General features: G+C 45.5%; 1 protein-coding gene and 1 non-coding gene across 2 annotated transcripts in view; one reads left to right on the top strand and one right to left on the bottom strand.

Annotated features, from left to right (window-relative positions):
- Nucleotides 1-21,699, bottom strand: part of LOC126195613 (inactive dipeptidyl peptidase 10-like) — an 801,628-nt gene that overhangs the window by 163,290 nt on the left and 616,639 nt on the right. The window lies entirely within an intron of this gene.
- On the top strand, nucleotides 20,566-20,641 carry Trnas-cga (transfer RNA serine (anticodon CGA)). Its single transcript has one exon. It is a non-coding gene; the product is annotated as a tRNA-Ser (tRNA).

The raw sequence follows: 21,699 nt of genomic DNA on the forward strand, positions 1-21,699 counted from the left end.
CTGAATAAATCACGGAATAATGTAGATAGAGAGGTACAAATTGACACACATGCTTGGAACGACATGGGGCTTTATTAGAACCAAAAAAAATACAAACGTTCAAGAAATGTCCGACAGATGGCGCTTCATCTGATCAGAATACCAATAATTAGCGTAACAAAGTAAGACAAAGCAAAGATGATGTTCTTTACAGGAAATGCTCAATATGTCCATCATAATTCCTCAACAATAGCTGTAGTCGAGAAATAATGTTGTGAACAGCACTGTAAAGCATGTCCGGAGTTATGGTGAGGCATTGGCGTCGGATGTTGTCTTTCAGCATCCTTAGAGATGTCGGTCGATCACGATACACTTGCGACTGCAGGTAACCCCAAAGCCAATAATCGCACGGACTAAGGTCTGGGGACCTGGGAGGCCAAGCATGACGAAAGTGGCGGCTGAGCACACAATCATCACCAAACGACGCGCGCAAGAGATCTTTCACGCGTCTAGCAATATGAGGTGTTTTTTTTTTTTTGGTTCTAATAAAACCCCATGTCATTCCAAGCATGTGTGTCAATTTTTACCTCTCTATCTACATTATTCCGTGGTTTATTAAGTTTCCAAATTTATACTGACTTTTTGATCACCCCGTACACTGCCGGTACACCGTTTCAAAGGTTTCCAATTCACTGCAACAATGCGTATGGAATACATGCAATGGTTACACTTACAGATCAAGAGACCGAGCGGTTCTGTGGTAGCAAGTATCGACCCATACTGGGATACCCACGTCAGTACGTGGTCCAGGCACCATGGGCGGCAATGTCGTCACTGACTCTGGCATACAGTCGACCGTAGAGATGTCGAATATTGTCCTGGGATTCGTTATTCTACGCCTGCTCGACCTGTTCTCGTACTTCTCTAAGAGTTGTTGGTTAAAGAATCGCACGAGTCACTTCTCGCCCCATCATATCCCACACACGCTCGATTGGAGACAAGTTCCGAGATCGATTGGCCAGGAAAGTTGGTGCACGTCTTGCAGTGCACGTCAAGTTTCACGGGCGGTGTTAGGGTGAGCATTATCCTGTTGAAACAACACATCAAGTCGAATGCGGCTTTTCGCGGATGATGCTGTAGTGTACAGAGAAGTTGCAGCATTATAAAATTGCAGCGAAATGCAGGAAGATCTGCAGCGGATAGGCACTTGGTGCAGGGAATGGCAACTGACCCTTAACATAGACAAATGTAATGTATTGCGAATACATAGAAAGGAGGATCCTTTATTGTATGATTATTTGATAGCGGAACAAACACTGGTAGCAGTTACGTCTGTAAAATATCTGGGAGTATGCGTGCGGAACGATTTGAAGTGGAATGATCATATAAAATTAATTGTTGGTAAGGCGGGTGCCAGGTTGAGATTCATTGGGAGAGTCCTCAGAAAATGTAGTCCATCAATAAAGGAGGTGGCTTACAAAACACTCGTTCGACATATACTTGAGTATTGCTCATCATTGTGGGATCTGTACCAGGTCGGATTGACAGAGGAGATAGAGAAGATCCAAAGAAGAGCGGCGCGTTTCGTCACAGGGTTATTTGGTAAGCGTGATAGCGTTACGGAGATGTTTAGCAAACTCGAGTGGCAGACTCTGCAAGAGAGGCGCTCTGCATCGCGGTGTAGCTTGCTGTCCAGGTTTCGAGAGGGTGCATTTCTGGATGAGGTATCGAATATATTGCTTCCCCCTACTTATACCTCCCGAGAAGATCACGAATGTAAAATTAGAGAGATTCGAGTGCGCACGGAGGCTTTCCGGCAGTCGTTCTTCCCGCGAACAATACGCGACTGGAACAGGAAAGGGAGGTAATGAGAGTGGCACGTAAAGTGCCCTCCGCCACACACCGTTGGGTGGCTAGCGGAGTATAAATGTAGATGTAGATGCAGATCACCGCACTGTTGCAACAAGGGCAGAAGAGCGTGTTGGTTGGTTGGTTTGGGGAAGGAGACCAGACAGCGAGGTCATCGGTCTCATCGGATTAGGAAAGGATGGGGAAGGAAGTCGGCCGTGCCCTTTGAAAGGAACCATCCCGGCATTTGCCTGGAGCGATTTAGGGAAATCACGGAAAACCTACATCAGGATGGCCGGACGCGGGATTGAACCGTCGTCCTCCCGAATGCGAGTCCAGTGTGGAAGAGCGTGTCTAACAACATCATTCTACACGTACGTGCGCTGGTTTGAAGCCCCCCCCCCCCACCCTGAAACACCAAGGGTGATCGAGAGTGTTGTAGCTTATCGCACGCAAGACCATAAGGCCTGGGTTGGGCCAGTGTCTCTTGCATGAATGCACTGTACGAGACAGCGCTCAACAGGTCTATGTCGTACCAGCAAACGAGCATTACTTGTGTGCCGATAGGGTCTGCTTTCATCGCTGAACACCGCGGCGCGCCATTCCATCTTCCAAGTGACACTCTGTCGGCACCAGTCGAGCCGTGCATGTCGATGCTGCGCTGTGAGTGGAAGGCGGGCTAGAGGTGTGCGTGCCAGTAGTCCCACTGCTAATAACCGGTTCGCAACATTTCATGTCGACACGTCAGGACACACAAGCCGTCTTATCTGTGCTGTGGTAGCTATACGATCTGCCACTGCTGCCCTTACACCACGACAATCCTGTGGACGTCTAGAACCTCCTCTACAGTTGTGAGAATGTTCACGTGACCAGTGATACCAGCATCGCTGAACAAGTGATGCAGCATTCTCAGTTTGTGTGGCAGTTTTCCGAAAGGACCATCCCGCTACTCGGAAGGCCACAATTGAACCCGTTTCGAACTTCCTCTGTTGGCGGTAGGAAGCACGAGTGCATCTCCGCGACATTTTTGCCTGCTTGCATCGCAAATTTGCACCATACTCAGCTGTCTGGCTATCAGCATTCCATATCGAAGGGTAGACACAGATGGTACTCTGGTAGCTATGCCACTTCGCTATTTGGTGGCGGATGACGTTGAAACCACTATACGTGCAACTACACTACTGGCCATTAAATTTGCTACACCACGAAGATGGCGTGCTACAGACGCGAAATTTAACCGACAGGAAGAAGATGCTGTGATATGCAAATGATTAGCTTTCCAGAGCATTCACACAAGGTTGGCGCCGATCGCGACACTTACAACGTGCTGACATGAGGAAAGTTTCCAACCGTTTCTAATACACAAACAGCAGTTCACCGGCGTTGCCTGGTGAAACGATGATATGATACCTCGTGTAACGAGGAGAAATGCGTACCATCACGTTTCCGACTTTGATAAAGGTCGGATTGTAGCCTACAGCGATTTCGGTTTATCGTATCGCGACATTGCTGCTCGCATTGGTCGAGATGCAATGACTGTTAGCTGAATAAGAAATCGGTGGGTTCAGGAGGGTAATACGGAACGCCGTGCTGGATCCCAACGGCCTCGCATCACTAGCAGTCGAGATGATAGGCATCTTATCCGCATGGCTGTAACGGGTCGTACAACAACGTCTCGATCCCTGAGTCAACAGATGGGGACGTTGGCAAGACAACAACCATCTGCACGAACAGTTCGACGACGTTTGCAGCAGTATGGACTGTCAGCTCGGAGACCATAGCTGCGATTACCCTTGACGCTGCATCACAGACACGAGCGCCTGCGATGGTGTACTCAACGACGAACCTGGGTGCACGAATGGCAAAACGTCATTTCTTCGGATGAATCCAGGTTCTGTTTACAGTATCATGATGGTCGGATTCGTGCTTGGCGACATCGCGGTGAACGCACAAAGCGTGTATTCGTCATCGCCATACTGGCGTATCACCTAACGTGATGTTATGGGATGCCATTGGTTACACGTCTCGGTCACCTCTTGTTGGCATTGACGGCACTTTGAACAGTGGACGTTACATTTCAGATGTGTTACGACCCGTGGCTCTACCCTTCATTCGATCCCTGCGAAACCCTACATTTCAGCAGGATAGTGCACGACGGCATGTTGCAGGTCCTGCACGGGCCTTTCTGGATACAGAAAATGTTCGACTGCTGCCCTGGCCAGCACATTCTCCAGATCTCTCACCAACAGAAAACGTCTGGTCAATGGTGGCCGAGCAACTGGCTCGTCACAATACGCCAGTCACTACTGTTGATGAACTGTGGTAAAGTGTTGAAGCTGCATGGGCAGCTGTACGTGTACACGCCATCCAAGCTCTGTTTGACTCAATGCCCAGGCGTATCAAGGCCGTTATTACGGCCAGAGGTGGTTGTTCTGGGTACTGATTTCTCAGGATCTATGTACCCAAATTGCGTGAAAATGTAATCACATGTCAGTTCTAGTATAATATATTTGTCCAATGAATACCCGTTTATCATCTGCATTTCTTCTTGGTGTAGCAGTTGTAATGGCCAGTAGTGTACTATTCCCCAGGTGGCGTATGCGCGTCATCAGATCACAATCGACGTCGTCTTTCCAGGTGCACTAATTCTTTCTTGCAGTGTATTAGAAACGTTGCTTAGATTTGGAAATTTGTGGTAAGATCTTATGGGACCAAACTGCTGAGGTCATCGGTCCCTAAGCTGACACACTACTTAATCTAACTTAACCAACTTACGCTAAGGACAACACACACATCCATGCCCGAGGGAGGACTCGAACCTGCGACGGCGGGAACCGTGCGGACCGTGACAGGACGCCTCAGACCACGCGGCTACGAAGGTTGGTTGGAAACCAGACTCTTGTAGTGTAATAGATATTAACATTCTGCTATCAAAAATCTTTTGCTTTCATCGAAATTTATAGCAGAAGACCATCAAAAAATTTAACTTTCAAACAATATGTTTGCAACCTTTTTGTATTATAACAATATGGGATTGTGGGTCCCCCTGATGTAAAATACTTTTTTATTTATTTTATTTTCTTTCATAAACAAGTTTCAGCGACAATATCGCCATCATGAGTGGGCTCCTTCTTTATCCTAAAACATTTAAAAATAGCATCGTTATAAACATTGTGAAACATTATTACATGTGTACTGTTTGGTTCAAAATATTGTGTTCTCTGAACTGTTTCATAATACCTTATTTTCTTTGTCACGGCATGGGTTTTGCGTTTTTTGCTGTTATTTACGGCATATTTTCTGTGTTTTTGGCGCCGTTTCTTCAGCATACAGATGTCATCTGCAGCTGTATGAGTGGCTATTATTAACAAATATGAAAAAAAGAAATTACACACGCCAGCGTTACACTATTGGGATTTGTGGTAGTGTTTTGGATACAGTTTTTATGTGGGTTGCTATGTAATTTTTGATGTACTCACGTTTGTTGGTCGGCTTGCATTTGCTTTTAAACACAGAAAAACATAACTTTTGCACCTTGGTAGTAATTCAGAACATTACCCCATGTTCCTGTTGGCGCTTGTCGCGAGAATTTATCGTATATTGCGAAGTTTAGATAATTGTAGCAGGAGTTCTGGCTACTTCTGTTCCTTACTTATATGTCTCTGTATGCGATGGGGGAGTGATTTTACGTACGTGTGTTTAGTAGTAGTAGTAGTAGTAGTTGTTGTTGTCCTGTTCCCTGTCTTGTGTTAGTTCTCTTACAGCTGTAAAGAGTGCGTTGTTGCGAAGTGTTGTGTTTTCACTTATTACGCTTTTCCCTTCAACTTTAATCTTTTGTATGTAACTATTTTATTGTATTGTCAGTGTTTCAGGATGTGTAGATCACTTTAGATATTAGTGGGACTGTGATTTTCATTCATTAGGTGTTCTGCGAAAATGGAATGTATGCTGTCACTCTTCAGAGCTCTCATGTGCTCTGTGTACCATGTTTGTAAGTTTCTGCTTGTTTATCGTATGCACTGGGCTTGACAAGAGTTACATGAAAGTTGGCATATTCCTGGGCTACTGAATTTGCGTGAGGTTCTTTTGTCTGATCTTAGCCTTTGTTGAACTGTGTTGTTTGTTCTAAACTTTGTTGTTGGGATCCTTTGATTTCTCAATATATCTCCAGGTGCTGCTTTATTATTGTATGTCCGTGTGTGCCATCTGTTTCTTTCTTCCGATGCGGTGTGGTCTGCTGCCTTGTCTGTGTGTTCCGCCCAAGTATTTAAAGACTCTTTGGTCGCGCCCTTGAATGGGTGACCACTATCATTATCTTTCATTTTTACCTTGTTGTTGAGCTTTTTTATAGTGACCGTTTTGTTTTCATTTTCAGCAGCAATTTGTTTGATTATTTTTAGTTCCTGTGTGTAGTTTTCTGCTGCGCAGTACCTGTGTGAAGCTGGCATATAGAAGAGCTGTCGGTTGGTTGGATGAGCTATGGATAACAGTGCTTGTGGATGTGGGTTTTCCGTAGATGGAAAATACGTGTTGGTTGTTGTTTCTTATAATTGCAAGATCCAGGAAATTTATTTTCTTTCTTTCTTAAATTTCCATTGTGAGGTGGATTTGTGGGTGTACTGTGTTGATGCTACTGTGTAGTGGGTTTCAAGATAACATGATTGTTTTTTTTTATATATTCTTGAAACAACTAAAACGTTGAACGAAATATTACATGCTGTCACATATCTTTTGCTGCAACCAAACGATGCACAAGCCTTCAGCATAGTAATAAGGGAACCTTTACTGAAAATATTACAATTAAGATAAATATGAACTAAACAGTATTTCAGAATTAGTCTGGTTGCCATCACTAATCAACTGATAGAGATGTTGGTTTCATGTACGGTCTGTATCATCTATCGTCTAATAATTACGCAGAAGAATTAGGTTTTCGAAAAATGCGGGAACTTAACCAAGTTACATTAAATGTATTCGCAATTGCGAATAAGGACAACCGTCGGCTGCAGAATGAAATGACGACAATGAAAATTTGCGCCGGACCGGGACTCGAACCCAGATTTCCCGTTTATCGCGAGCAGTCGTCTTACTTTTTTTTTGTTGATCTGATTTTGTCCGTAAATGATCGTTGTATCTGTTCGGGGCGGACGTCCTATGACACTTGTTCAAGTTCATTGTTGATCCATTGACTCAGTTTTTTTTATTACAGAGGAGAGCTAACCCTCTGACCGAACACGCTGAGCTACCGTGCCGGCGACCATTTGGCTATCCGTGCACGACTCACGGCCAGACTCAAACCTCCACGTGTCGTCAACCATGCGTATAAGACCTGGACTAGTACATCCATTCATATATTCACGTACAGGTTAGACGTTGTACTTGAAAGTCGCTTACCCGTTTACGGGAGGGAAATACAATATCGCAGTGCCTGTGTTATTCTGGTGACGATGCAAAGTTTCTTTGGATATGCATGCATTAATATGCGATATTAATATACAGTTAATGTTTTTCTTTATTTTTGTGAAATGTTAGCATCCCATCCGTAAAGGGGTCATTGCAGCATTACACACGGTGTTTGCTTGTCAGTTTGATAAGGACAGTGAGGAAAAGCTGTTGATTCCTTGTTAATGAAACCCTTATGGCATTTATCTGAAGTGATTTAGGAAGCCAAATGACAAACAGGAATAGCCAGGTGGGATTTGAAACTCTTTCCTTAGTCCTATTCCTGTTTGCCCATAAATATTAGTTTCACTAATTTCTTACTACCAGCTGTGGATTTCAGGTGATTCTCGTGGGTGTCTACGCGAGCTAAGTTGGGATTCGTATAGAAAAAGAGCGATCGTTAGTTGTCTTGTACATCTACACCTACATCTGCGTGGCGAGAGCACCTTGTACGACTACCAGTCATTGGAGTCATTTAAGAAGGGAAAAGTGGGCTGAATGTGCGAATTGAGACTTGTGTTAGGGAGGGCACTGGACGAGGGTAGTCCATACAGGTGTGTGAACCATAACGCCAGTGTGGTGTAGTGGTTAGCACATCTGCCAAGTAAGTGGAGGGTCTCGATTCACGCCCTGGCGTTGGCACAAATTTTAATTCCTTACTTCAGCTTCTATCTATATCGACGAATTACACATACCTTCATAAATTCAAATGAGAATTCCTGGATGGTTGACGACACACTTTTCAGGGAACACTACTGAGAAAATTAGAGAACCGGCATTAGAAGCCGAGCACAGAACGATTTTTCCATCGCCAACGAACATTTCGTATAAAGACCACAAAGATAAGATAAGACAAGAGAAATTGAAACTCATTCGGAGGCATGTAGACAATCGATTTTCCCTCGCTCCATTTGCCAGTGAAACAGAACAGTAAAAGACTGGGCCGGCCGGAGTGGCCGAGCGGTTCTGGGCGCTACGGTCGCAGGTTCGAATCCTGCATGGATGTGTGTGATGTCCTTAGGTTAGCTAGGTTCTAAGTTCTAGGGGACTAATGATCCCAGAAGTTAAGTCCCATAGTACTCAGAGCCATTTGAACCATTTGAAGTAAAAGACCTGTAGTGGTGCAAGGTGCTCTCCCCCAAGTAGATGCAGGTGTGGATGTAGAAAACGATTAACAATGCTCTTTTTCTACACACACACACACACACACACACACACACACACACACACACACAGAGAGAGAGAGAGAGAGAGAGAGAGAGAGAGAGCGCGAGAGAGAGAAGAGAGAGAGAGAGAGAGAGAGAGAGAGACATGCAAACGCGCGCGCGTGAGAGTAATGATACGACGGGCCCACCTCTTGGAGAAAGTGTTCACATGTAGGCGTGGTTGCATCGATGGAGGCAGGCTGAGGGCAACTACTTACAAATCTTTTAACTTCACACTGACGGCTCTATAGCTTCGTCTTGTAATATTTCTGGCTTATTCAGCCATCATATTAGGCTCCAGGAAGCTATTCCCAGGGCAGTGGAGATGCAAAAAGCATAGAAATGACGCAATGAGGGATGAGGTACCAGTGACAGATGTTAGATTCGGTACCATTCCCCTGAGAAAGACCGCCTGCATGATGCTGCTCCTCTGTGAGTGGCTGCTGTGTTCGGCGGTAGGGCGCCAAAACGTTGAACTTTAGTTGCTATTATTAATTAAACCTGTCATCCAAATTATTTCATTTTTTTAAATAAACATCTCTCAACAGCCAGCTATCAATCAGTCATTTCAAAATGATTAAAATCAATGTATTACTAAAACAAAAGACTGACGATATTACTGCCGATGCACTTCGGTGGCGTTCGGGTCACGCCTTGCTGGCTTGGCGCGCGAAGTATCTCGGGCAGTCCGGCTCTCCAGTTCTGACCGATCCAGTAGACACACATGTTGTCTGTTATAGCAGTATTTGTTTCATGCAATTTTATTTACTACAGTTCCGACCGTCGCTAGGTACAGACATATTGTCTGTAATAGTAGTATTTGATTCATGTAATTTTATTCTCCAGTTCTGACCGTTCCAGTAGACAGACATGTTGTCTGTTATAGCAGTATTTGTTTCACGCAATTTTATTTACTACAGCTCCGACCGTCACTAGGTACAGACATGTTGTCTATATTAGTAGTATTTGATTCATGTAATTTTATTCTCCAGTTCTGACGTTTCCAGCAGACAGACATGTTGTCTGTGGCAGGATGTATTTCATGTTATTTTAGCCAGATATAATGACTGTGGAAAGATATATTCAATACGTTGTGATCAAGAATAGTTTCTCGTGTCTATATCAATAAAAACGCGAGTGGCATCCCAAATGAGTTATAGTTTATTCGTAGCAGCAGTTCCTTGCGAAGTTAATTTCAGCCTCAAGAAAAAGAATCCACGACCTGCGTGTTGTTTTCTGCGCTGGGGACATCTTCAGATGAAGACAGCAGGTTAGTGAAGTGTACAAGAACTCATGTATTCCACACAGGGCAGTGGAAACAACTAGGCACCTCACTGCATGCACGGTACGAATGTGCTCAGTGACACGTCACCTGCAGTAATGCAGAGGAGGTAAAGAAGGATGAAAGTGTTAACAGTATCTCACTTTTATTCCTTTTCTTGCCGTAGTCTTTCAAAATTTTCCGTTGAGCAGATCTCTCCCACCACCTGACTCCAGATGCGATACCTAGTGGGGGTGACCTGAAGAAACCACCCCTGACACTTAAGTAGCCCAGGACAACGGCAAGCACCCCACACAATTGGCAAGACATGGCCACATGGCCACATAGCGCCAAGAGCAGGTGAAGTGCCTCTGTGCTGTACCTTTGGCGCTGGAATGTCGGAAAACTCAGTATCCCTACACAAAACGACCGAAATGTGAGCCCTTTCACCACAACAGGACTTTTGAAGCAGCTTTCTTGGCGTTGTTTGCTACGTTATTGTTAGTTCAAGTAAACATGCCATCGGTGTGGCACTTAATGGGACGAAAGTAGAAGTGGAAGTAAGTTTACTGAGTGACTAGCTGTTCCGGCAACTTATAGTTATTACATTGTCCGCCCCAATATCTGAGTGGTGCCAGCACGGTAGCTCAGCGTGTTCTGTCAGAGGGTTTAGCTACCCTCTGTAAGAAAAAAATGAGTGAACGGATCAACAAACAACCTGAACGAGTGTCATCGGATTCCCGCCACGAACAATGTCAACGAACAATATAGACCAAAATGAGATTTAAAAAAGATAAAAAAAGTGGTCAGCGTGACGGATTGCCGTCATACGGGCCCGGGTTCGATTCCCGGCTGGGTCGGGGAATTTTCTCCGCTCAGGGACTGTGTGTTGTGTTGTCTTCATCATCATTTCATCCCTATCCGGCGCGTAGGTCGCCCAATGTGGCGTCGAACGTAGTAAGACCTGAACCACAGCGGCCAGACCTGCCCCGCGAGAGGCCTCCCGGCCAATGACGCGAAACGCTCATTTCCATTTTTTCCATAATTATTACGTTTAATTGGTCGGTTAGAGATCGATACTTCAACGATAAGCCATTTCTAATTAATTATTTCCCATAGATGGATTCGTTATATGCCACCATTACATTTCTGTAATTGGCTATACCGTACTACATGATCCAGTCAGATTAACATGACCATCGCCTATGTTCGACGTCAACGTACAATAACCACTCACAGACGCCAGGTGACAGCTAACACTGGAGGGTATAAAAAGCATGACGCAGGAACGCGGAAAAACGGTGCAGCCGTTGTCGTAATGTGGAAATGAAGCGATTTATTTCACGCCCAAAAGGGCTTTATCATTTGATTTCGGGTAAAGGGTAGAAGCATTAACGAGACGGCCAAGTTTGCTAACTGTTCACGTACCTCCGTGGTTAAAGTATAACGTGCATGCCAAAACTGCGCTATAGAAAACTAGCGAGAAGGCAGCCATGGTGCACCATGGGCCATAGATCACAGAGGCGAACTGTGGCTGCGGAGATATGTTCGGAGCAATATACGTGCAACTACTGAGCAACTGACCATTCTGATGAACCGAGGGGCTACCAACAGTGTCGCCTCAATGACCGCTCAGTGGACGTTGCTCAATGTGGGCCACCTCAGCAGGCGCCTGGTTCATGCACACAAGTTGCCTGCTGTTCGTCGGCGAGGAATGCTGGAATTTGCACGGCAGTACAGCAACTAGAAGCCAACTGAGTGGCGACGGATGGCCTTTCCAGACGAATCACGTTTTACGCTCCATCGGACAGATGGCCATTGGAGTGCACGCCCCTGCAACAATTGTCGGAGTGGTCCCGGCCGCAGGAGGGACTGTTGTGGTCTGGGGAATGTTTTCTTGCCATTCCCTGGCTGATCTAGTCATTCTGGAAGGCGCAGTGGATCAAAACAGATATACATCTATTCTTGGGGATTATAACGACCCTACAGGCAGTTGGTTTTTCCTCGGCATGGTGGCATCTACCAGCGGGACAATGCAACGCGTCACGCAGCTCGCATTGTACGTGCTCGATGCGAAGAGCACCAGGATGAATTTACCGTCTTCTTCTGGCCGCCACACCACCAGGATCAAAACCTAATCGAGAATCTGTAGCACTACTTCTGGACTCTCAACCGAGTAACCCAGCGAAGCTGGCCACGGCGCTGGAATCGACATGGCTCTACATCCACGAAGGCTGGAATTTGCACGCCAATACTGCAACTGCTGGTAGAAGCCGACCTCGGGGAAGGTCAGTTCGGATTCCGTAGAAATGTTGGAACACGTCAGGCAGTACTGACCCTACGACTTATCTTAGAAAATAGATTAAGGAAAGGCAAACCTACGTTTCTAGCATTTGTAGACTTAGAGAAAGCTTTTGACAATGTTGACTGGAATACTCTCTTTCAAATTCTGAAGGTGGCAGGGGTAAAATACAGGGAGCGAAAGGCTATTTACAATTTGTACAGAAACCAGTTGGCAGTTATAAGAGTCGAGGGACATGAAAGGAAAGCAGTGGTTGGGAAGGGAGTGAGACAAGGTTGTAGCCTATCCCCGATGTTATGCAGTCTGTATATTGAGCAAGCAGTAAAGGAAACAAAAGAAAATTTCGGAGTAGGTATTAAAATCCATGGAGAAGAAATAAAAACTTTGAGGTTCGCCGATGGCATTGTAATCCTGACAGAGACAGCAAAGGACTTGGAAGAGCAATTGAACGGAATGGACAGTGTCTTGAAAGGAGGGTATAAGATGAACATCAACAAAAGCAAAACAAGGGTAATGGAATGCAGTCGAATTAAGTCGGGTGATGCTGTGAGAATTAGATTAGGAAATGAGACACTTAAAGTAGTAAAGGAGTTTTGCTATTTGGGGAGCAAAATAACTGATGATGGTCGAAGTAGAGAGGATATAAAATGTAGACTGGCAATGGCAAGGAAAGCGTTTCTGAAGAAGAGAAATTTGTTAACATCGAGTATAGATTTAAATGTCGGGAAGTTGTTTCTGAAAGTATTTGTGTGGAGTGTTGCCATGTATGCAAGTGAAACATGGACGATAAATAGCTTGGACAAGAAGAGATAAGAAGCTTTCGAAATGTGGTGCTACAGAAGAATGCTGAAGATTAGATGGGTAGATCACATAACTAATGAGGAGGTATTGAATAGAATTGGGGAGGTGTTTGTGGCACTACTTGACTAGAAGGAGGGATCGGTTGGTAGGGCATGTTCTGAGGCATCAAGGGATCACCAATATAGTACTGGAGGGCAGCATGGAGGGTAAAAATCGTAGACGGAGACCAAGAGATAAATACACTAATCAGATTCAGAAGGATGTAGGTTGCAGTAAGTACTGGGAGATGAAGAAGCTTGCACAGGATAGTGTAGCATGGAGAGCTGCATCAAACCAGCCTCTGGACTGAAGACTACAACAACAACAACAACAACAACAACAACAACTGCAACTGCACATTCACTGGGTGGTGACACACCTCGCCTTTTCAGATGAGCAACTTTTTATGCTCATTCAGTTAGATGACCGTTGGTGGGTGCGGAGTGAAACGTTTGAAAGCAAACGCCCTTGAACAATCGTCGGAAAGGTACAGGATGAGGAGGGCGCGTTATGGTTTGGGGAATGTTTTAGTCGCATTCTCTGGGCTGTCTCATTATTCCGGAAGGCACAATGGATGAACAAAACTATGGAGGTATTTTTGGAGGCCATGTCTAGTTGTGCAAGCAGTTACTTTTTCCTTGGCATAATGGCATCTAACAGCAAGACAATGCAACGTGTCACATAGCTCAAAGTGTATGCAAGTGGTTCTAAGAGCATCGGGATGAGTTTACGTCCTCCCCATACTTTTTCCCGCCATGGATCCTCAGCCGAGAAACCTAGCGCAGCTGGCTTCAGCACTGGAGTAGAGATGGCTCCGCATCCCTGTAGGAACCTTGCAGAACATCACTGACTCTGTTGCTGGACGTCTCGCATCGATCCGCGTTGCAAAAGGTGGTTATTCAGGCTTCTGACAGGTGGTCACATTAATGTTACAGGGTAGCGCAGTTTGTGTAATTCGCTATGTTTTTGTAAAGAGAGGACGGCATCTGCAGTTTCGTGCACATGTTTTGGAAACGAAGTGCTACGAGATCTCGACGTACATAGGTACAAAACTTTTACAAGTGAAATGTAAGTTCTGAGCGGTGCGCGGCTCGTGTTCACCTAGTTGGTTGTTTGTCATCCTCTGTTACGGTACTGCCGCCTCATTTTGTTATTCCATTTACTGGCGTCACTAACTTCCTGCTTTACCTGCCCGTGAGTGGCAGCAGCAGCGCTTATCGATAAGTGCACTGTCGTATCATCACTGGAGCGACCGATAGTATTTCCGGGCCGTCGTGTGTCTGGAGTTCTGTTGGGAGCTGAGGCTGGCCGGTGTGGCCGAGCGGCTCTAGGCGCTTTAGTCTGGAACCGCGCGACCGCTACGGTCGCAGGTTCGAATCCTGCCTTGGGTGTGGATGTTTGTGATGTCCTTAGGTTAGTTAGATTTAAGTGGTTCTAAGTTCTAGTGGACTGATGCCCTCAGATGTTAAGCCCCATAGTGCTCTGAACCATTTGGGAGCTCAGTCCGGACGCAGCAGCAGTGAAGTCGGGGACGGAGCGCCAGTGAGGTGCTGACAGCTAGTGCTCGGCGGCCGCTGGCGCCACACATGGACTGTCCGACGGAAGGAGATTGGAGCAGGACGAACGATGGTCGGTCGTTCGGTTGGTCGTCTCATCGGGCGACGTGTATTTGGTCTATTGACCGGTTCTGGGCCTCGTCAGTTCGTCATCTTGGCGGACGTGGGTCGGTTCCTTCCTTGTGCAGAGATGTCGTGGCCAATGGGCAAGAGTTACCTCTGCATGGTTGGGTCAGAGCCAGTGTGCCCGCGTCGCCGTTTCTCCGAATTCCGAACGGACATCGCGTTAAGTCGGGTTGGAGCTGCAGTCAGCTTCGGATAGCCGAGACTCGCCCGACCGTTGCCGACACACGTAACTTCAGTGGGAACGACCTGGGTCGGTCGTTCGGTCGGTCTTCTCATCGGACAACGTGTATTTAGTCGCCGACCGCTTGTGGAAACTCACTGTGTATCGAATTCATTTGTCCCTGTCCCACAGTGACTGCTTTTACGATTGTTCGAGTTCTTGTGCAAGTGTGTGTTTACGTGGAACCGTGTGTAGCTTCTCTGATTTCCACTGAGAAGATGAATGCTGTCTGCGTACTGGAGTAGTCAGTGGGTCGGTTGAAATAGAGCAGCGACTGTTTCGGGTGGAGGGGGAATTGATTAAGCTGTTGGTTGGTTCCTCAGCAGTCCCCAGGTCGTGTTGCCACCCGATTGTTTAGTGTTACGGTTGGCTGCCTGTCTCACCTTGTTAGAGTTTCCTCCCCAGGCCGACCCTTGGAACACTTCTGAGCACCACTGTTGTTGTTTGTGATTGTCATTTTATTTGGTTACAGGTACAGTGCCAATCAATCCTTCAGCCGTGTATTAATATTGTCTATTTTATGTTTAGTATATGGCCTTCAGCCGACTTCATGACAACTATTTTAAGATTAGACCTTCAGACGTGTTTGTTTCAGAATCTGTGGCTTTAATACGTAAATCCTTGTCTGTAAGGTTTCACTTTAATTATCTTGAATTCCTGAAACGGCCTTCAGCTGTGTTTTGTAAATGTTTATCTTAAGGTGGTCTTTAATTCTTCTTGAGTAGTTGTTTGGGCCTTCAGCCAACAAGATACTTCAAGTTTTCTTAAGATGTTTTTGTTGTACTGAGTAAAAGCTTATCTTTAAAGCCTCTCTTTTATTATGCAAAGAAATTTTTTTATTGGGCCCTCAGCCGCTAATTGATCTTTGTTGTTTTAAAGAGAAAACTGTGCATTGGTTTGAGCAATAAAGTTGTGTATGTTCTTGTATAACTAACAGTAATTGACCTTGGCCCCTTTCCACAACCTGATCTGCACTGTCTTGTGAAACAAGATTTCAAGTTCCTGCGACCAGATGAGAGAAAACGCAGATTTTTGGTAAGATAGAAAGTAACTATTAAATAAATCTGAGATGTCTTAAATATAAAAGGCGAAAGTCTCTGGAACGAAATTATTAGACTTCAGGGAGAAAAAGGCGTCCGAATTTATAAAAAGATTATTTGTTTAATTGCTGCGCAAAATCGGCACACCAAAAAAACTTGTTAAACTAATAGGGTCTACTCAGTCGAATAAACTGACTATTCCCCGATGAGAAGTCAGCAGTTACTGAAAAGCTACTTCACTAATGACGTAACAAATAGCGCTTGTAGCTGTCCTCGTCTAATGGCGGCCGAAAGCACTTGAGCACGTGCCATAGCAACAACTGCAGCTAGCATCATGACATTAGATTCTTTGGATCCGCAAACTCAAACAAAACTGACACTGAACCTAAGTTAGGTCTCGTGCAACAATACACATCACTCTGCCTGTATTAACAAAGGCTGAGTTGCACTTTGATGATAATTCTCGGACGTGTCCAAGTGAACGTGAGCAATTTGAGTCAGCGTGAACAACCAGCGCCCAGTCGCAAATGGTTTGGGACTTGTCAGATTACAGTTCGAACGACTCTTTGGCTGTGTGAATGTGTGTAGCGGTTGCATACGGTTGCTCGGATGAAGTCCAACTCTGTACTGGCCATAGGGTAGGCGGTGCCATGCCGCATCGCTGTGACTATGCTGAGCTGTGATGGTATCATTACAACGAAAATATTCAACCTGCCGACATCGCTCGAGTACTTTGACCCATGATATCATCAAAACGATGTACATAAACCAGTCACAGCAATCCAATAAGCGTACCTGACATACAAACTGCAACAACAACTGCATCTATTCTCGTGACTTTGAGGTGTGACATAGTCACCTAAGAGGCATGCGACTCTTTCATAGAAATGGGCCTTTTTTATACACTGCTGAAATGGTCGCTGGAGAAAAGTTTTGTATTTGATGTTCAGCAGCTTAACTTTACTGATTCGTTTCTACTAAATACATCTTCAGAATATCAAACATGGTGTTAGTACTTTAACTTGAGCCATACCTTGTGTGTAAAGCTCCCTATCTCCTCTGATATTCTGAAGGTGAGTTCACTCGAAACTCGCCAATGAAGTTGAGTTGCTGAACACAGGAGAACAAACTTTACTCCAGCGACCATAACAGCATCGTATAGAAAAAGCTCTCTACTCTCCTGACATTACATTCGTTGGATTCGCCAATTCACAACCAAACTATTACCTTACAACCCATACCAGACCTCGGACTATGCTACAAATTAGTTACCACACCTGCATTCCAAAAATTGGTACAGATGCCGAACAAATATTTTCAGTGTTCTGTTACATTTTTGTGCACATATGACGTCTCGCGGAACATAGTGACGTCACGGATCAAAGCCAACGACTGGTATCAGTTGGTGCAGCTGTCGTTGATTGCTGTCGTGTACATGTCCAGACCGAAGTGATGAAAGGATGTTTGTACCAAGGCCGGGATTCTCACTAGGCAGATGCGATGCCACCCTGGCACGGCGTCTCTGCACAACTCTCTCCTCAATCAAAACTCCCATTCACGCCTCAGCCCTCTTTCTATTCCCCCTACACTCGAACAGCATTGCAGAAGCTCTGCAACTGTATTACAATAGCACCTCAGCACCGAACAAATACTCTGCAACGCTGCTCGAATTTAGGGGAATACCAAATGAGCTTAGGTGTCAGTGGGAATTTGGACTGAGGAACGAGGTGTGCTAGGATGGTCTGTGCAGTTGTGCAAAGCCATAGTACCTCGGCGACGTCGTGGTTAGAACATCTTCATATTGACCAGGAGGCCCGGTTTCGAATCCTTGCCTTAGTACAAATTTTCATTCGTCCCTACAGTATATACACTGGTATAGGCATGCGTATTCAAATGCAGTGATATGTAAACAGGCAGAATACGGCGCTGCGGTCGGCAACGCCTAAATAAGACAAGGTCTGGCTCAGTTGTTAAATCGGCTGTTGCTGCTACAACGGCAGATTATCAAGATGTGAATGAGTTTGAACGTGGTGTTATAGTCGGCGCATGAACGATGGGACACAGCATCCCCGATGTAGTGATGGAGTGGGGATTTTCCCGTGCGTCAAATTCATATATATACAGGGTGGTCCATTGATAGTGACCGGGCCAAATATCTCACGAAATAAACATCAAACGAAAAAACTACAAAGAAGGAAACTCGTCTAGCTTGTAGGTTGGCCCGCTAGATGGCGCTGCCATAGGTCAAACGGATATCAACTGCGTTTTTTTTTAAATAGGAACCCCCTTTTTTTTTATTACATGTTCGTGTCGTACGTAAAGAAATATGTAAGTTTTAGTTGGACCACTTTTTCCGCTTTGTGATAGATGGCGCTGTAATAGTCACAAGCGTTTATGTACGTGGTATCACGTAACATTCCGCCAGTGGGGACGGTATTTGCTTCGTGATACATTATCCGTGATAAAATGGACCGTTTACAAATTGCCGAAAAGGTCGATATCGTGTTGATGTATGGATATTGTGATAAAAATGCCCAACGGGCGTGTGCTATATATGCTCCTCGGGGTCTTGGACGACATCATCCAAGTGTCCGGACCGTTCACCGGATAGTTACTTTATTTAAGGAAACAGGAAGTGTTCAGCCACATGTGAAATGTCAGCCACGACCTGCAACAAATGATGATGCCCAAGTAGTAGTTTTAGCTGCTGTCGCGGCTAATCCGCACATCAGTAGCAGACAAATTGCGCGAGAATCGGGAATCTCAAAAACGTCGGTGCTGAGAATGCTACATCAACATCTACTGCACCTGTACCATATTTCTATGCACCAGGAATTGCATGGCGACGACTCGGAACGTCGTGTATAATTCTGCCACTGGGCACAAGAGAGATTACGGGACGATGACAGATTTTTTGCACGCGTTCTATTTAGCGACGAAGCATCATTCACCAACAGCGGTATCGTAAACCGGCATAATATGCACTATTGGGCAGCGGAAAATCCACGATGGCGGCGACAAGTGTAACATCAGCGACCTTGTCGGGTTACTGTATGGTGCGCCATTACGGGAGGAAGGATAATTGGCCCCCATTTTATCGATGGCAATGCAATGTATGCTGATTTCCTACGTAATGTTCTACCGATGTTACTACAAGATGTTTCACTGGATGAGAGAATGGCGATGTACTTCCAACATGATGGATGTCCGACACAGCTCGCGAGCGGTTGAAGCGATATTGAATAGCATACTCTCTAATGACCTCGTTGTCGACGGGACGTTAAACACTAACCACTCATTGAATAGCATACTTCATGACAGGTGGATTGGTCGTCGAACACTGGTCCGCACGTTCACCGGATCTGACGTCCCCGGATTTCTTTCTGTGGGGAAATTTGAAGGATATTTGCTATCATGATCCACCGACAACGCCTGACAATATGCGTCAGCGCATTGTCAATGCACGTGCGAACATTACGGAAGGCGAACTACTCGCTGTTGAGAGGAATGTCGTTACACGTATTATATATAAAGCGCCAACGAAATTGGTATAGGTACGAGTATTCAAGTATTCAAATACACAGGCAGGATACGGCGCTGCTGTCGGTAACGCCTACGTAAGACAACAAGTGTCTGGCGCAGCTGTTAGGTCGGTTACTGTTGCTACAACGGCAGGTTATCAAGTGAGTTTGAATGCGGTGTCACAGTCGGCGGACGAGCGATGGGACACAGCATCTCCGAAGTAACGATGAAGTGGGGATTTTCCCGTACGACCATTTCACGAGTGTATCGTATCAGTCGTATCAGGAATCCGGTAAAACGTTAAATGTCCGCATAGAAAAAGATCCTGCAAGGACGGGACCAACGACGGCTGTAGAGAATCGTTCAGCAAGTGCAACCCTTCCGCCAATTGCTGCAGATTTCAAGTGTCAGCGTGCGAACCATTCAACGAAACATAATCGATACGGGCTTTCGGAACCAAAGGTCCTCGCGTGTACCGTTGCTGACTGCACGATACAAAGCTTTACGCCTCGACTGGGCCCATCAACACCGACGTTGGACTGTTGATGATTGGAAACATGTTGCCTAGTCGGACGAGCAGGACAATGCGACATCCCACACGTCCGCAATTGCTACACAGTGGCTCCAGGAACACTCTTCTGAGTTTAAGCATTTCCACTAGCCACCAAATTGCCGAGACAAAACATTATTGGGCATATATGGGATGCCTTGCAACATGCTGTTCAGAAGAGATCTCCACCCCCTCCTACTATTACGGAATTATGGAAAAACCTGCAGGATTCATGGCATCAGTTCCCTCCAGCACTATTTCAGACATTAGTTGAATCAATGTCACGTCGTGTATGGTTTCATTTGTCCATTTATACCTCTACATTTAGCAAATACTTAATTGAGAATAAACATATGGTAACAACATAGATTCATCCCTTAAAATACTGCATACTGTGCCTAAAAGTAGAATCATGAATATTCTAGAAGAAATAGAGATTTACAACTGTATAAAAAAATTGTCCCAGCGGAGTGTGCGCTGATATGAAACTTCCTGGCAGAGTGAAAATCTCATTCTGGAAACATCCCCCAGGCTGTGGCTAAGCCATGTCTCTACAGTATTCTTTCTTTCAGGAGTTCTAGTTCTGCAAGGTTCGCAGGAGAGCTTCTGTAAAGTTTGGAAGGTAGGAGACGAGGAACTGGCAGAAGTAAAGCTGTGAGGACGGGGCGTGAGTCGTGCTTGGGTAGCTCAGTCGGTAGAGCAATTGCCCGCGAAAGGCAAAGGTCCCGAGTTCGAGTCTCGGCCCGCACACAGTCTTAATCTGCCAGGAAGTTTCATATCAGCGCACACTCCGCTGCAGAGTGAAAATCTCATTCTGGTATCAGAGCTCTGTCTTCATCTCATTTACGAGCACTTAACTCAATGTGAGAGCTTATTAACAGATAACACATGTATTATCCTCTATTATGTTATTAAATCCCCCCCCCCCCCCCCCCATGAACCATGGACCTTGCCGTTGGTGGGGAGGCTTGCGTGCCTCAGCGATACAGATAGCCGTACCGTAGGTACAACCACAACGGAGGGGTATCTGTTGAGAGGCCAGACAAACGTGTGGTTCCTGAAGAGGGGCAGCAGCCTTTTCAGTAGTTGCAAGGGAAACAGTCCGGATGATTGACTGATCTGGCCTTGTAACAATAACCAAAACGGCCTTGCTGTGCTGGTACTGCGAACGGCTGAAAGCAAGGGGAAACTACGGCCGTAATTTTTCCCGAGGGCATGCAACTTTACTGTATGATTAAATGATGATGGCGTCCTCTTTGGTAAAATATTCCGGAGGTAAAATAGTCCCCCATTCGGATCTCCGGGCGGGGACTACTCAAGAGGATGTCGTTATCAGCAGAAAGTAAACTGGCGTTCTACGGATCGGAGCGTGGAATGTCAGGTCCCTTAATCGGGCAGGTAGGTTAGAAAATTTGAAAGGGAAATGGATAGGTTAAAGTTAGATATAGTGGGAATTAGTGAAGTTCGGTGGCAGGAGGAACAAGACTTCTGGTCAGGTGACTACAGGGTTATAAACACAAAGTCAAATAGGGGTAATGCAGGAGTAGGTTTAATAATGAATAGGAAAATAGGAACACGGGTAAGCTACTACAAACAGCTTAGTGAACGCATTATTGTGGCCAAGATAGATACGAAGCCCACACCTACTACAGTAGTACAAGTTTGTATGCCAACTAGCTCTGCAGATGACGAAGAAATTGAAGAAATGTATGATGAAATAAAAGAAATTATTCAGATAGTGAAGGGAGACGAAAATTTAATAGTCATGGGTGACTGGAATTCGAGAGTAGGAAAAGGGAGAGAAGGAA

Source organism: Schistocerca nitens, chromosome 7 (assembly GCF_023898315.1).
Source record: "Schistocerca nitens isolate TAMUIC-IGC-003100 chromosome 7, iqSchNite1.1, whole genome shotgun sequence".
In the NCBI taxonomy this organism is placed as follows: Eukaryota; Metazoa; Arthropoda; class Insecta; order Orthoptera; family Acrididae; genus Schistocerca; species Schistocerca nitens.